Source organism: Lutra lutra, chromosome 1 (genome assembly GCF_902655055.1).
Source record: "Lutra lutra chromosome 1, mLutLut1.2, whole genome shotgun sequence".
Lineage (NCBI taxonomy): Eukaryota > Metazoa > Chordata > Mammalia > Carnivora > Mustelidae > Lutra > Lutra lutra.
In genome coordinates this window covers 128,251,231-128,268,219 of record NC_062278.1, presented here as the reverse complement: position 1 = coordinate 128,268,219, position 16,989 = coordinate 128,251,231, and the positions used below count along the sequence as shown (strand labels likewise).

The following is a 16,989-nucleotide window of genomic DNA, read 5'->3' as shown; positions in this document are numbered from 1 at the left end:
ACATATTTCACTTTGGATGCTAATAATGGGATGTAGACATACAATAGCTGTTGCCCAGAGTTTCATGATTTACTTGCCAGAGCCAACTTGAAGCCAGGAAGGGGTTCAGGGTGATTTGTGCTTGATGTTGTGACCCTCAATAATGGCAACCAAACCACATACATCAAAACTCAAATGAATGATTTTGAAGTTAATTGCAGAAAAGTGTGACCCTTGGGACTTTAAGCTAGGGCCAGGATTAAAGAAGGGAAAGGAAGATGTATTAATGCCTTAAACAATATTTACTTATCATCTATTATGTAGTAAGCAGTGAGGGAAAATACTGACATGGTTCCTGACGTAATGAGTTTACCATCTAGGTAGGGATACGAACAAACTCAGCAGCTTGTTTGGGGAAAATACCTGTGCTCCACAAAAGGTATCTATCTCAGCAGGCTTCCCTGAGGCGACACCTAAGCGGAGCGGAGCCACAGAGATGGCTCAGAAGGCATGAAGCAGTTTGAGGTGGGGAGCTGCAGTACTGGCGTGGGGAGAACCAACTTACTGATGACCTGGCAGGTGGCTGTGACTGGGCCGCTAAGAATGGGCACACTTGACACCGAAGGTCATTGTCCTCCTCACAGCATGGCTACCGCAGCTGAGACTGAAAGTTATCCACGTACCACGGTACTGGGAAGACCCTCAGACTCAGCTTATTTCGGTTTGTGGCTCAAATTAACCATACATCTTACTTTTTTTCTCTCAGGTTCCCATTTCCAGGCCTTTTGGTTTGTTTTTCGTTTTCTCTCTCTGCCCCTAAAAACCTTCTGTTGACAAGACCCACTTCAGGTGCAGAAACCTGGAGGAAGCTCCCAGAACCGTTGGGGCGGAACTCGGGAAGCAATAATTTCTGCTGTGTAGTCTCTAATGTGGCGCTGAGGAGGGAGGCCCAAAGTAATTCGCCACAGCAACCGGAGTGACAAAAACGGCAACGATAAGGTCAGGCCAAGCACTTCTCACCCTTTCCCTCGCTCACTGCTGAACAGCCTCAGTTTGCTCCACTCCCAGCACAGCACTTGATTGACAGACAGGCCGGCCCAATCCAAGCGCGGCGCAGACAACTTTCGCTTCAGGGATAGGAGAGAAGGGAGCGACTGAACCTATCGGATTGTGCCGGGAGGGGGTTTCCTGCCCGCGCGGATCCGCCTACGACCTCCCGGCCACTCGACGCCGGAGCCCCGCCCGCCCGCCGCGCGCGTCCCGCCCCTCTCGCCAGAGCTACGCGGCGGCTGAGCGGAGGCCTCGTGCCGTAACGGCCATCGCGGCGGCCGCGGCGGTCTCCCGGTCCCTTCCTCAGGTGAGCTGGGGCCCACGGACCCGGCAGAAGGAAGGTGAGACGGTCCTGCTGGTAGGCAGACGCACAGACCGCCTTTCCTTTCCCCATGCGTCCGCGCAGTCTGCTACTCGCTGCGTCGCTTCCTCTTCTCCCGCGAAGTTAGCCCCCCGGGCGCCGTCTGCCGGCCCTGAGCTGAGCCGGAGGGGGCGGGGAGGCCGCTCGGCCAGGCCTGGGCGTTTGCATCGCTGTTCAACGCGACCCTCTGGCCAGTTCCCGGGGCCCCGAAGCCCCAGGCCTCGCTCTGGCCGGCCGCTCCTTAGAGGCTGGGAGGTCGAGTGTGCGGCGCTCTCGCTTCCCTGGTTCTTTTTCTCCCTAAAAAGTCCTTTTGCCTGTTGTGGCGTAATCCGGGGCGGGGAAGGTAGGGACGTGGTCGAGGATGGAAGGGGCGCGCTCATCTCGAGCCTTACAGGAGGGGAGAGGGCCGTAACCTGTGCTGAGGGTGGACATCCTTGGGATGCGCTCTCTGCCCCTCCCCCCACCCCCAGATTAAAATCTGGGTTATTTTAATCATATGGACCTGCTGTAGTTTCGTACGATTGCTTGTTGCTTCGGCTGTGAGCTTTTGACTTGTGTAATATATCCGGTTAAAAAAAAAATCTCAGTAATTGGTTTTGTGACGTTTTGTGGTGTTTCCATAAAAGTTAAATTTGCCGTTAGAAGCTCGGGAAGCTGGATTTTGTTTAGGGGTGAGACCTGTAACATTATAGGCGCTCGGTTAATGTCGAACGATGAGCCGGTCACCGAAAAATAATTCTACCCGTTAGATTTGGTAAGAAAACATAGGAGTTAGGAAAGAATGAAGTTGAGAATTTCGAATCCCATCTTGGGTGGTGAGCAAAGAAGCTCCGTGTCCGGTCAAAACCGGTAAATATTGCAAGAGGTAATTCATTTTTGAAAGTCTTACTTTGGTAGATTGATGAAAAAACAACTATACAGTTTACTAAGTACCTGGAAAGCACAGTTCCTAAAATCTTAATCTTCAGCGAGGTCACAAAGTAATGAGGAAAATAATCCAAGAAGAAGGTTTTGTTTGATAATTGTCAGTTATATTCGGTTCTTAAGTAAGCTCCCATTCACAGTTTGAACGAAACAAGAAATATGGATTGGTTGATGAATAGTAGTTTCATTCCATCTTGATCATAGATTCTGGAATTTTCTTTTTTGGGAAAATTGTGATCTGGAGGAAATAGCTATAATATCTGTAAGCCCTGTTCACAGAATGCTCAAGACTCAGCTGTGCTTGTTCACATATTAAATTTTAAATTGTTCGCTTTATTTTTCTATGCATTATCTTTTAGTCCGGATTTTACCAGCGCTTTCAGGTCCATGTAAATAAAATTTGAAGTGTACACAGGATGTTTTGTTAGGTACTGAATGGTACTTTATGCCTCTGGGCTTACTTTTATTTTGCACTTTGGAGAACTTTCTTGCCAAAAGCTCAAGGTAGATTTAATGTAAGTATTGTTATAAATCACTCGTCAGGAGGACTCCATTTAATAAATAGAGAATTCAGCCCATTTTTTCTTATCATAGTATCATACTTTAATAACTTTTACAATTTACTTACCTTTATAATATGGAAAAATACTAAATGTTCTCTACATACATCAGAGCAGTAAATGATTTGTTATTTAGTTGGTAAGTTGGAGGAAACTCATGAAATCACTAAGCATTTAACAAATTCTTCATAAATACTTGGGTGTGCTATTTTAGGAAGACAACTGATACTTATTTTAAAAATTTATTTAAATAGTGAGCCTACTAATTGGTTGAGGGGAAGGGAGGGGCAAAGGGAGAGGGAAAGGGAGAGAATCTCAAGCGACTCCCTGCTAAGCACAGAGTGTGATTGGGGCTTAGGCTGGGTCTCATGACCCTGAGATCTTGACCTGAGCCAAAACCAGGAGTCAGTTACTCAACTGACTGAGCCACCCAGGTGCCTCAGGAAGATAACTGATATTTAAAGATTATTTAATTAAGGCAGTATTTCTACCTGGATGATCCTCATTTTACGATTCCATAGGCAGATTTTGTTTCAGTAGTGTTACACTTGCAGCTACCTAGACACAAACCTTGGTTTTGTCTTTGACATCCTCTATCCACATAGTATTGGCTAATTTTTGTCAGCCATTTTTTGGAAATTTCTTTGAGATATGTTCCTTTACACTAGCTTTTTTTTTTTTTTTTTAAATTAATTTATTTGACAGGCAGAGATCACAAGTATGCAGAGAGGCAGCCAGAGAGAGAGAGATGGGGGGTGGGGAAGCAGGCTCCCCGATGAGCAGAGAGCCCGATGTGGATGCGGGGCTCAATCCCAGGGCCCTGGGATCATGACCTGAGCCGAAGGCAGGGGCTTTAACCCACTGAGCCACCCAGGTGCCCCCCTTTACACTAGCTTTTAATTGGGTTTTCTGCCTACCTTTTCTACCTACTCAATATGTCCTGCCTTCTGCCTTGATCGTAAAATTGTGTTTCCCCACTGTAAAAAACCAGTGATAGCTCCCTGTTATCTACAGAGTACGCCTCAGAACTCCCTAGTCTTCTAAGAGTCTGCACAAAACCCTTTTTTTTTTTTTTTTTTAATGACAGCACTATTTCTCTATGGGAGCTGTCCATCCTAAACCAATCTCTCATTCTCATTTAGATTTTATGTTTTTCTACCTTCATCTGTTGAGAATTTGATTGCCTATGCATAGCCTGCCTATTCTTGAAATCTCCCTCCCTCCCCGTCCCCCACCAAATTACCAGAGTAGCAGATGAAGTCATATTTTGTTGAAGTTTCAATTTTGGTCCTGAATTCAGTACAGCCTTCCAGATCTTTCTGTTCTCTGTATTGTTGGTTTCTTTTGAACCCATTGCCCTTACTGTCTTATTATTCCTTTGGTTTTTTTAAGCTTATGTGAACTTGTTTTGTAATATCATGGAACAGTATTGTGGGAACGTTGGAATTACAACTTTTCGTTTTATAGGTGAGGAAAATGAAACAGAATAACTACACGGAAATTCACACATCTAAAGATGGTGGCAGAGCTGAAACTCAGATCTTGATTTCCTAACTCAAGGTCTGGTGTATTCTTTTTTTTATTTAAAGATTTTATTCATTTATTTGAGAGAGATGGCACGAATGAGAGAGAGTGCGAGCAGGGTGAGGGGCAGAGGGAGAAGGAGAGTCCCCACTGAGCAGGGAGCCCTATGTGGCCTCCATCTTGGAACTCCAGGATCATGACTTGAGCCGAAGGTAGATGCTTAACAGATGGAGTCACCCAGGTGCCCTTGGTCTGTGTGTTCTTTTTCTTTTTTTTAAGATTTTATTTATTTATTTGATAGAGATCACAAGTAGGCAGAGAAGCAGGCAGAGAGAGAGGAGGAAGCAGGCTCCCTACTGAGCAGAGAGCCTGATGCGGGGCTCAATCCCAGGACCCTGAGATCATGACCTGAGCCAAAGGCAGAGGCTTAACCACACTGAGCCACCCAGGTGCCCCGGTCTGTGTATTCTTTAAAGAAACTTTTTCCCTGTGTATTTCCTAAGAAGGTGTACTACTTTTCATCTCTTGCAATGCAGTTTTTTTGTTTGCTTCATATTACTTTGCATTTTGTGTCTTTACATCTTGCATAGATTGAAAACTTATATGTGAGGCCAGTGGGATCTTCATGACTCCGATTGTTCAAATCATTAAAATGGGTTTAAAGTCTTTTTCTTTGCTTGTTAGATGTATTAACAGCATTAACAAAAATCATATTGTCATCTCTGCAGTTGAGTCCTCGATTCATTAAAAAGCAAATGTATCTCTTAGAATTTTTACTCCTGGAGTTTAGTTTGTTTGAAACTCTTAATTCCAAGAGACTGAATATTTGGGTGCTTTCAAAGTAGATGTCAACATTTCAGTGGTTTGGAGGAAACTTGGAGGGTTTATCACATAACTGAATTTAATGAGCCCGCCAAATGTTCTTTTTCTCTTTTAGGTTCTTAGAACAGCAGCACTTTTGCATTTTGCTTCTTTGTCTTCTTGTTCATCTGTCAGAAACTTGATTATTGAGCAATCTGTTTATTGAGCAAAATATTCTGAAAACATTTGTTCCTTTTGGGAAGTCAGAGAGTTTTTATAAATTTGCTCTTGACATTTTTTTTTTTCCTCTTAACTGTGAAGTTGCTGTTACAGCAGTAGCATAGGGTTGCCTTGGTTATTTTTGTTCGTTTTTGGGATTTTGTTACTTTTTTTTTTTTTTTTTTTACACTTACGTAGCAAGAGTTGCATAGTGTAAGGTAGCACAGAAAATTGTCAGATGATGGGGCGCCTGGGTGGCTCAGTGGGTTAAAGCCTCTGCCTTCGGCTCAGGTCATGATCCCAGAGTCCTGGGATCGAGCCCCATGTCGGGCTCTCTGCTCAGCAGGGAGCCTGCTTTCTCCTCTCTCTCCCTCTGTCTGCCTCTCTGCCTGCTTGTGATCTCTGTCTGTCAAATAAATAAATAAATAAATAAATAAATAAAATCTTTAAAAAAAAAAAAAGAAAATTATCAGATGAAATATTTCTGGAAGGAATGTTTTACCCTTTTGGTTTTAAATAAAATTATCTGCTAATTGTTGAAATTTTTAGTTGAAAACTTTAGTATATTTGTTGAAACATTGATTCTCTCATTCTTTATTCCTGAAGTTGTATTTAAGTCTTGCTGAATTGGACATAAGTATGGTATGGATAATTTCTGCTTTTTTTGAAATAGACCAATGGAATAAAGCAGTGAGAATATGGTTTTTAAAAAACGGATGCATCTAAAAAGCTTTTCTGTTGTTTTTTAAGAATCAGCCTTCCAAAAATTTCAGTATGTATTTCCAAATCATGTTGTGTTTAGATCAGCTCATATAATTGATATAACAAAGAATTTAATATGCCTTGTATTTTTTGAGCATCCCAGCAAAACAAAAATTTATGTTTACCACAAAAACTTTCTATTAATTAAATAAGACTTGGAAAATTTTCCTTAGCAATTCTTGACCATTTCCAGGTACTAAATGTTCTTGCATGGTAACATTTTTTATTTTTAGAAACATTTAGAATACTTTGTGTATAGCCCCTTCCCTCCAGAATTCTGCTGCCCTAGGAAGTCAGTTACTTTAATTTTTCCATGGTTTTTTTTCCCATTTCTTTTCTATATATTTTTTTCTCCTAAGGATCTTATTTTTAAGTCATATCTGGTGCTCGCTTCGGCAGCACATATACTAAGTCATATCTGTACCCATTGTGGTGCTTGAAGTCATAACCCTGAGAAAAAGAGTTGCGTGCTCCCAGTCACCCTTCCGTATTCTTAAAAAGGCCTATAAGGCCTTCCATGATTTGGCTTTTGCCTACTTCTATCTCTTGCTATTTTCCCTTTCTCCTCCTTTTCCCTTCATTAGCCAAGATTTTTTTTGCCTTGGAACCCGTGAACCTGCTCTTGGAACCCGTGAACCTGCTCTTCCTGCTGGGCAGATGGTTCCCTTAGGTTAATTAATATTAAGTTTGGCTGCTGGTAATAAAAATAAGGCCAAATAATTTCTCTTCTCACACTAGAAAAATCCAGGATTTGCATGGCAATCATTTATTTAAATGTTATTTCCAGGTGTTTTTTTCCTTAGTAAAAATAATTCTGAAATAAAGATCTTTGTATATAAAACCTTAGATTTTTTTCTTCCCTTGATTAATCCTGTTGTGGGATGATGCAATTGTGCAATTGAAATGTCGTTGATTTCTTTAAAAACTTGTTAGAGAAAGTGTCATTTGAATTTTTAAAAATAGCAAAGTACACAAATTTCATTGTATAGTTCAATGAGTTTTTATATTTGTAGTCCTCTACCTGTCACCCAGATCAATTTTTTTTATGACAGCATTATTTCTCTGTGGGAACTGTCCATCCTAAACCAATCTCATTCTCATTTAGATTTTATATTTTTCTACCATTATCTGTTGAGAATTTGATTGCCTATGCATAGCCTGCCTATTCTTGAAAGGAAATCTCCCTCCCTCCCCATCCCCCACCAAATTACCAAAGTAGCAGATGAAGTCATATTTTGTTGAAGTTTCATTTTTGGTCCTGAATTCAGTACAGCCTTCCAGATCTGGAAGCGTTTCCAGTGCTCCAGAAAGTTCTCTCATGTGTCCTCTTAAGCACTATTTCCTATCCCCAAAAGTTAATCGCTATTCTGACCTGTATCATTTTTGCCTGTTCTTGAACTTAATGGAACCATACAGTATATACACTCTTATGAGTGACTGCTTTTGCTTAATATTCTGTTTGTGAGATTCACCTATGATGTTGGTACAGCAGTAGTTGGTGTTTTTTTACTGATAATAGTTTTCTGTTGGATGAAATATACAATTTAAAAAAATTCATCATTAATGAATATTCGGTTTGTTTCTAGTTTTGTAGCTGTTGTGAATAAAGCTGCTGTATACATTTACTTACAAGTCTTCCAGTGGACATACACAGTCATTTCTTTTGGGTATGTGTACCTGGAAGTATAGTGACTCTTATCTACCAGTTTTTGAACCTACTGGGAGCAGCTTTCTGTCTTATCCATAGCAGTTTTCTAGGATTTCTTCCTTATCGTAAGACTAGTGACTCCCCTTGCCTTTCTTCTGTGTTAAATCTCCCATTTCCTGTGTATCATGTAGTTCTTTTTTCGGTTTGACCCCTCCTTTGGTGGAACATATCCCATAGTAGATTCCTGTGAAGTTTGAGATCTTGCATTATTAATAAAATGCCCCCCCCTTTTTTTTCTTGGTCTCCCATGGGATTTTGCTGAGTAATAAATTTTAGGTTAGAAATAATTTACTTTCAGAATTCTGAAGGCATCTCTTTATTGTTTTCTGGCTTGTGATCCTTTTGAGAATTTTGAAAACCTTCTGATTCCTGATCCTAATTTTTTTTTTCTTTTTTGAGATTTTATATCTCTTGTATTCTGAAGTTTTATGACGGTGTGACTTGGCCTGATCTGTTCTTGGGCGTTTTCCTGGATATTCATTGTGCCCTTCAGACCTGCAAAATTATGTTCGTCAGTTCAGAGAAATTTTCTTAAAATATTTTGTTGATGGCTGTAGTAGTCTGCTAGGGCTGCTATAACAAAATACCACAGGCTAGGTTGTTTAAACAACAGAATTTTATTTTCTGACAGTTCTGAATGCTAAGAAGTCCAAGTTCAAGGTGCTATCAGTGTTGGTTCCGTATGAGATCTCTTCTTGGCTTATAGACAGCTGCCCTTTTTTTTTTTTTTTTTTTTACTGTGTCCTTACAAAGCCTTTTGTTTTTTCTTTTTCTTTTTTTAAAAAATAATTTATTTTTTATTTTAAGACTTTATTTATTTATTTGACAGAGAGAGAGCACAAGTAGGCAGAGGGACAGGGAGAAGCAGGCAGGCTTTCTGCTGAGCAGGGAGCCCCATGCAGGGCTTGATCCCAGGATCTTGGGATCATGACCCGAGAAGATAGCCCCTTAACCGACTAAGCCACCCAGGCGCCTTTCTTGATAGAGAGTTACCTCTCTCCTCTTCCTCCTCGCCCAGTGAGGATACAGGTTCAGTTGGATTAGGGCCCCACCCTTATGACATCTCATTTAACCTTTGTTACCTCCTAAAGTCCTGTCTCCAAATACAGTCACTTTCAGGGTTGGGGCTTCAACATGAATGGGGGGGTGCAAGGAGACATAATTCAGTCTACAGGAATATTTTCTTCTCCTTCCTTTTGTTTCTCTCTGAAAATTTTATGTTATTTCTGCTAGTTCTGTTTGTGTTTCAGACTAGTTCTTTGGTGTTTTTTTTTTCTTCTTAATTTTTCATCTCCTAGTCTTTTTGCTCTATATGAGAGGTTTCATTAACTTTTATTTCCTAAGTCTTTTGCTGAAATTTTTATTTTTGCCAGCAAGATTTTGATTTCCCAAGAACTCTGTTCTTTAAAAAATTTTTTTTTTTAAGATTTTATTTATTTATTTGTCCTAGAGAGAGAAGCAAGAGTGAGCACAGGTAGAGAGTGGCAGGCAGAGGCAGAGGGAGAAGCAGGCTCCCCGCCAAGCAAGGAGCCCGATGTGGGACTCGATCCCAGGACGCCGGGACCATGACCTGAGCCGAAGGCAGCTGCTTAACCAACTGAGCCACCCAGGCGTCCCTAAAAATTTTTTTATAGAGAGTATTCTTTGCTAGTTTCATGGATACATTTTCTTCTCTAATTTCCGAGGACATTTGCCCTTGTTTTTTCTTGGAGACTCTTTTTAAATTGGTTTCTAACTTTTATGTTGGAGGCTTGCTTCAGGTGTCAGTAATCCTTGGATGTTATCTTGAGATAATTTCAGTCTTGAGATTGAAAGCTTGAATTAATGGGGTCTTAAAGACTTTGAACTTTATTGCATGGTGGTCCAAGTGAGCCCTATTTTTTTTTTTTTTTTTTTTTAAATAAAAAACCCTGATGTCTGGGAGGTATTTCCTCTTGAGGGAAAACACAATCTTCTTGAGGGCTGAAGGTTTGACTGCCCCCTTCATGTGTGTGTGTGACTGAATTTCTCATTCCCCACTTTTGGTAAGGTATACAGATTTTTAGTTATATCTGGTGACCCCAGTTCAGAGTTGTGTAGCCAACCATCAGGTAGATTTGGAGAGGAAACTTCTAAGGATTTAACCACTCCTTAGCTTTCACCCAGTCTTCCCTATTTAACCCCCTTTTTTCTCAGTTGTAGCAGTAGCCGGTGCTGCCAGTTCCTGACTCTTTTGAGAATTCCAAGGTATAAATTGCGTTTTTCAACTCTTGGGTTAGGCCTTACCTTTTTGGAATTCACTGAGGTAGTAACCCGTTGTCCAACTGTCTTTTTAGGTTGAAAAAATTAGTTCTTATTGCTTGCTTTCCTGTATATTTTGGCTACTGTGTTAATTTCCTTAAAAACAAAAAACCCTGTAGTGTTAAATCCACTACTTTAATTGGAACCTCTCAAAAACTTTATTTGTACTGCCTAAGCCAAGAATGATTTTACATTTTTGAAGGTTTGTAAGAAAAGAAGAATATGCAACAGAGACTGTATGTGGCCTACAAAGCCTAAGATGTTTATTATCTGGCCCTTTAGAGAAAAAGTTGCCTTACCCTGTCCTTGTAATATAAAGTTTCTGATTTCCTTTAATAAGGCTGTTTATGGACTACTACTTTACTCCCACTCAAGTTTCAGTTTGTAATCTTGGAACTTCACACTTCACAGCATTCACCATAGCACATACCCTCCCCAATGTCCATAACCCCACCCCCTCTCTCCCAACCCCCCTCCCTCAGTTTGTTTTGTGAGATTGAGAGTCACTTATGGTTTGTCTACCTCCCATTCCCATCTTGTTTCATTTACTCTTCTCCTACCCCTTAAACCACCATGTTGCATCTCCTCTCCCTCATATCAGGGAGATCATATGATAGTTGTCTTTCTCCGATTGACTTATTTGCTAAACATGATACCCTCTAGTTCCATCCACGTCGTCGCAAATGGCAAGATTTCTTTTTTTTTGATGGCTGCATAGTATTCCATCGTGTATATATACCATATATACCACATCTTCTTTATCCATTCGTCTGTTGATGGACATCTAGGTTCTTTCCATAGTTTGGCTATTGTAGACATTGCTGCTATAAACATTCGGGTGCACGTGCCCCTTCGAATCACTACGTTTTTATCTTTAGGGTAAATACCCAGCAGGTGCAATTGCTGGGTCATAGGGTAGTTCTATTTTCAACGCTTTGAGGAACCTCCATGCTGTTTTCCAGAGTGGTTGCACCAGCTTGCATTCCCACCAACAGTGTAGGAGGGTTCCCCTTTCTCTGCATCCTCGCCAGCATCTCTCATTTCCTGACTTGTTAATTTTAGCCATTCTGACTGGTGTGAGGTGATATCTCATTGTGGTTTTGATTTGTATTTCCCTGATGCCGAGTGATATGGAGCACTTTTTCATGTGTCTGTTGGCCATCTGGATGTCTTCATTGCAGAAATGTCTGTTTATGTCCTCTGCCCATTTCTTGATTGGATTATTTGTTCTTTGGTTGTTGAGTTTGCTAAGTTCTTTATAGATTTTGGACACTAGTCCCTTATCTGATATGTCGTTTGCAAATATCTTCTCCCATTCTGTCAGTTGCCTTTTGGTTTTGTTAACTGTTTCCTTTGCTGTGCAAAAGCTTTTGATCTTGATGAGATCCCAATAGTTCATTTTTGCCCTTGCTTCCCTTGCCTTTGGCGATGTTCCTAGCAAGATGTTGCTGCGGCTGAGGTCGAAGAGGTTGCTGCCTGTGTTCTCCTCAAGGATTTTGATGGATTCCTTTCTCACATTGAGGTCCTTCACCCATTTTGAGTCTATTTTCGTGTGTGTTGTAAGGAAATGGTCCAATTTCATTTTTCTGCATGTGGCTGTCCAGTTTTCCCAACACCATTTATTGAAGAGGCTGTCTTTTTTCCATTGGACATTCTTTCCTGCTTTGTCGAAGATGAGTTGACCATAGAGTTGAGGGTCTATTTCTGGGCTCTCTATTCTGTTCCATTGATCTATGTGTCTGTTTTTGTGCCAGTACCATGCTGTCTTGATGATGACAGCTTTGTAATAGAGCTTGAAGTCCGGAATTGTGATGCCACCAACTTTGGCTTTCTTTTTCAGTATTCCTTTGGCTACTATTCGAGGTCTTTTTTGGTTCCATATAAATTTTAGGATTATTTGTTCCATTTCTTTGAAAAAATGGATGGGACTTTGATAGGGATTGCATTAAGTGTGTAGATTGCTTTAGGTAGCATAGACATTCTCACAATATTTGTTCTTCCAATCCATGAGCACGGAACATTTTCCCATTTCTTTGTGTCTTCCTCAATTTCTTTCATGAGTACTTTATAGTTTTCTGAGTATAGATTCTTAGTCTCTTTGGTTAGGTTTATTCCTAGGTACCTTATAGTTTTGGATGCAATCGTAAATGGGATTGACTCCTTAATTTCTCTTTCTTCTGTCTTGTTGTTGGTGTAAAGAAATGCAACTGATTTCTGTGCATTGATTTTATGTCCTGACACTTTACTGAATTCCTGTACAAGTTCTGGCAGATTTGGAGTGGAGTCTTTTGGGTTTTCCACATATAGTATCATATCATCTGCAAAGAGTGATAGTTTGACTTCTTCTTTGCGGATTGGGATGCCTTTAATTTCCTTTTGTTGTCTGATTGCTGAGGCTAGGACTTCTAGTACTATGTTGAACAGCAGTGGTGATAACGGACATCCCTGCCGTGTTCCTGACCTTAGCGGAAAAGCTTTCAGTTTTTCTCCATTGAGAATGATATTTGTGGTGGGTTTTTCATAGATGGCTTGATAATATTGAGGTATGTGCCCTCTATCCCTACACTTTGAAGAGTTTTGATCAGGAAGGGATGCTGTACTTTGTCAAATGCTTTTTCAGCATCTATGGAGAGTATCATATGGTTCTTGTTCTTTCTTTTATTAATGTGTTGTATCGCATTGATTGATTTGCAGATGTTGAACCAACCTTGCAGCCCTGGAATAAATCCCACTTGGTCGTGGTGAATAATCCTTTTAATGTACTGTTGAATCCTATTGGCTAGTATTTTGGCGAGAATTTTTGCATCTGTATTCATCAAGGATATTGGTGTGTAGTTTTCTTTTTCGATGGGATCCTTGTCTGGTTTTGGGATCAAGGTGATGCTGGCCTCATAAAATGAGTTTGGAAGTTTTCCTTCTATTTCTATTTTTTGGAACAGTTTCAGGAGAATAGGAATTAGTTCTTCTTTAAATGTTTGGTAGAATTCCCCCGGGAAGCCGTCTGGCCCTGGGCTTTTGTTTGTTTGCAGATTTTTGATGACTGTTTCAATCTCCTTACTGGTTATGGGTCTGTTGAGGCTTTCCATTTCTTCCTGGTTCAGTTGTGGTAGTTTATATGTCTCTAGGAATGCATCCATTTCTTCCAGATTGTCAAATTTGTTGGCGTAGAGTTGCTCATAGTATGTTCTTATAATTGTTTATATTTCCTTGGTGTTAGTTGTGATCTCTCCTCTTTCATTCATTATTTCATTTATTTGGGTCCTTTCTCTTTTTGATAAGTCTGGCCAGGGGTTTATCAATCTTACTCTTTCAAAGAATCAGCTCCTAGTTTCGTTGTTCTATTGTTTTTTGGTTTCTATTTCATTGATTTCTGCTCTAATCTTTATGATTTCTCTTCTCCTGCTGGGTTTAGGGTTTCTTTCTTGTTCTTTCTCCAGCTCCTTTAGGTGTAGGGTTAGGTTGTGTACCTGAGACCTTTCTTGTTTCTTGAGAAAGGCTTGTACCGCTATATATTTTCCTCTCAGGACTGCCTTTGTTGTGTCCCACAGATTCTGAACCGTTGTGTTTTCATTATCATTTGTTTCCATAATTTTTTTCAATTCTTTAATTTCCTGGTTGACCCATTCATTCTTTAGAAGGATGCTGTTTAGTCTCCATGTATTTGGGTTCTTTCCAAATTTCCTCTTGTGATTGAGTTCTAGCTTCAGAGCATTGTGCTCTGAAACTATGCAGGGAATGATCCCAATCTTTTGATACCGGTTGAGACTTGATTTAGGACCAAGAATGTGATCTATTCTGGAGAATGTTCCATGTGCACTGGAGAAGAATGTGTATTCTGTTGCTTTGGGATGAAATGTTCTGAATATATCTGTGATGTCCATCTGGTCCAGTGTGTCATTTAAGGCCTTGATTTCCTTGTTGATCTTTTGCTTGGATGATCTGTCCATTTCAGTGAGGGGAGTGTTAAAATCCCCTACTATTATTGTATTCTTGTCGATGTGTTTCTTTGATTTTGTTATTAATTGGTTTATATAGTTGGCTGCTCCCACGTTAGGGGCCTAGATATTTAAAATTGTTAGATCTTCTTGTAGGACAGTTCCTTTGAGTATGATATAGTGTCCTTCCTCATCTCTTATTATAGTCCTTGGCTTAAAATCTAATTGATCTGATAGAAGGATTGCCACTCCTGCTTTCTTCTGATGTCCATTAGCATGGTAAATTCTTTTCCACCCCCTCACTTTAAACCTGGAGGTGTCTTCGGGTTTAAGATGAGTTTCTTGTAGGCAACATATAGATGGGTTTTGTTTTTTTATCCATTCTGATACCCTGTGTCTTTTGATTGGGGCATTTAGCCCATTAACATTCAGGGTAAGTATTGAGAGATATGAATTTAGTGCCATTGTATTGCCTGTAAGGTGAGTGTTATTGTATATTGTCTCTGTTTCTTTCTGATCTACTACTTTGAGGGTCTCTCTTTGCTTAGAGGACCCCTTTCAATATTTCCTGTAGAGCTGGTTTGGTATTTGCAAATTCTTTCAGTTTTTGTTTGTCCTGGAAGCTTTTAATCTCTCCTTCTATTTTCAATGATAGCCTAGCTGGATATAGTATTCTTGGCTGCATGTTTTTCTCATTTAGTACTCTGAATATATCATGCCAGCTCTTTCTGGCCTGCCAGGTCTCTGTGGATAAGTCTGCTGCCAATCTAATATTTTTACCATTGTCCGTTACAGACTTCTTTTCCCGGGCTGCTTTCAGGATCTTTTCTTTGTCACTAAGACTTGTCAATTTTACTCTTAGGTGACGGGGTGTGGACCTATTTTATTGATTTTGAGGGGGGTGCTCTGAACCTCCTGGATTTTGATGCTTGTTCCCTTTGCCATATTGGGGAAATTCTCTCCAATAATTCTCTCCAACATACCTTCTTCTCCCCTCTCTGTTTCCTCTTCTTCTGGAATCCCAATTATTCTAATGTTGTTTCGTCTTATGGTGTCACTTATCTCTCGAATTCTCCCCTCGTGGTCCAGTAGCTGTTTGTCCCTCTTTTGCTCAGCTTCTTTATTCTCTGTCATTTGATCTTCTATATCGCTAATTCTTTCTTCTGCCTCATTTATCCTAGCAGGGAGAGCCTCCATTTTTGATTGCACCTCATTAATAGCTTTTTTGATTTCAACTTGGTTAGATTTTAGTTCTTTTATTTCTCCAGGAAGGGCTTTTATATCTCCCGAGAGGGTTTCTCTAATATCTTCCATGCCTTTTTCAAGCCCGGCTAGAACCTTGAGAATCGTCATTCTGAACTCTATATCTGACATATTACCAATGTCTGTATTGATTAGGTCCCTAGCCTTTGGTACTGCTTCTTGTTCTTTTTTTTATGGTGAATTTTTCCGCCTTGTCATTTTGTCCAGATAAGAGTATATGAAGGAGCAAGAAAATACTAAAAGGGTGGCAACAACCCCAGGAAAATATGCTTTAGCCAAATCAGAAGAGATCCCAAATCGTGAGGGGGGAGAAAGGGGATAAAAAGGGATTCAGAAAGAAAAAAAAAAAAAGAAACTATTAAAAAAAGAAAGCCGATAAAAAATATAAAAAGGAAAAAAATGTATTATTTAAACTATTTAAAAATGTTAAAAAAGAAAACGGTAAAAGTTAAAAAAATTTAGCAGAAGAAGAGAAAAAAAATTGAAAAAGAAAAAAAAATTAAATTAACTGCAAGGCTAAAGAATCATGGGGAGAAAACCATGAGTTCCATGCTTTGCTTTCTTCTCCTCTGGAATTCTGCCGCTCTCCTTGGTATTGAAACTGCACTTCTTGGTAGGTGAACTTGGTCCTGCCTGGTTTCTTGTTGATCTTCTGGGGGGAGGGGCCTGTTGTAGTTATTCTCAAGCGTCTTTGCCCCAGGCGGAGTTGCACCGCCCTTACCCGGGGACTGGCTGAGTAATCCGCCCGGGTTTGCTGGGTTTGCTGGGTTTGCTCTCGGGAGCTTTTGTTCCCTGTGGGCTTTCTGTAGAGTTCTGGAAGAGGGGAATGAAGATGGCGGCCTCCTTGTCTCCGGCCTGGAGGAGCCGAGAGCCTGGGGCCCCACTCCTCAGTGCACCCTCAGAGAACAGCGCCTAATTACTCCTATCACCCTGGCCTCCAGCTGCGCTCCGAGCTGACCGAGCTTGCGACCGGTTCAAGGTAACCCCGAGTTTAGAGCTTACTCCTCGGCTCTGTTTCTGTAGCTGGCTTCCTTATTCTAATACCGGTAAGCTCTGCAACACTCAGACACCCCCGATCCTTCTGTGACCCTGTGGGACCTGAGGCCGCGCTGACCCCGCCTGGGCTTCACCCCAGTTAAGCCTCTGGAGTGATGTCCCTCAGAGGAACAGACTTTTAAAAGTCCTGATTTTGTGCTCCGTTGCTTCGCCGCTCGCCAGGAGCCCCCCCCCCCCCCCCCCCCCCCGCGGTCTATCTCCCAGTCACTTTGGATTCACTTCTCTGCCAGTCCTACCTTTCAGATAGTGGTTGATTTTCTGTTTCTAGAATTGCTGTTCTTCTTCTCTTCAATTGGATTTGTAGGTGTTTGCAATCTTTAGATAAGCTATTTAGCTGATCTCCCGCTACCTGAAGTAGTCTCAGCCTGCTACTTCTCTGCCATCTTGACTCCTCCTCCTTTTCTCTTTTTTTGAAAGCACTGTGTTTGCTACAATCTATTTTTTTTTTATTTGAACATTTTCATTTGCTTTTGCTGTGTCCTGTTCTGGAAGGAGGTGTTTCTTTTTCTCATTGTTCTTAGCATATGCTAGTCATTTCGTAAGTTTGTTGTATAAATGAAATACTCT

At 40.8% G+C, this 16,989-nt stretch overlaps 1 protein-coding gene across 3 annotated transcripts in view; it reads left to right on the top strand.

The window, feature by feature from the left end:
- Window positions 1–1,209: 1,209 nt before the first annotated feature.
- Window positions 1,210–16,989, top strand: part of NCK1 (NCK adaptor protein 1) — a 93,156-nt gene continuing 77,376 nt past the window's right edge. Inside the window, exon 1 of one of the 3 annotated variants that reach the window (XM_047736211.1) lies at window positions 1,210–1,336. The gene's annotated coding sequence lies outside the window, so the exon portion shown is untranslated. Of the gene's footprint in view, window positions 1,371–16,989 lie in introns of all 3 variants that reach the window. The other 2 variants (XM_047736197.1, XM_047736206.1) reach the window with 2 other exon arrangements.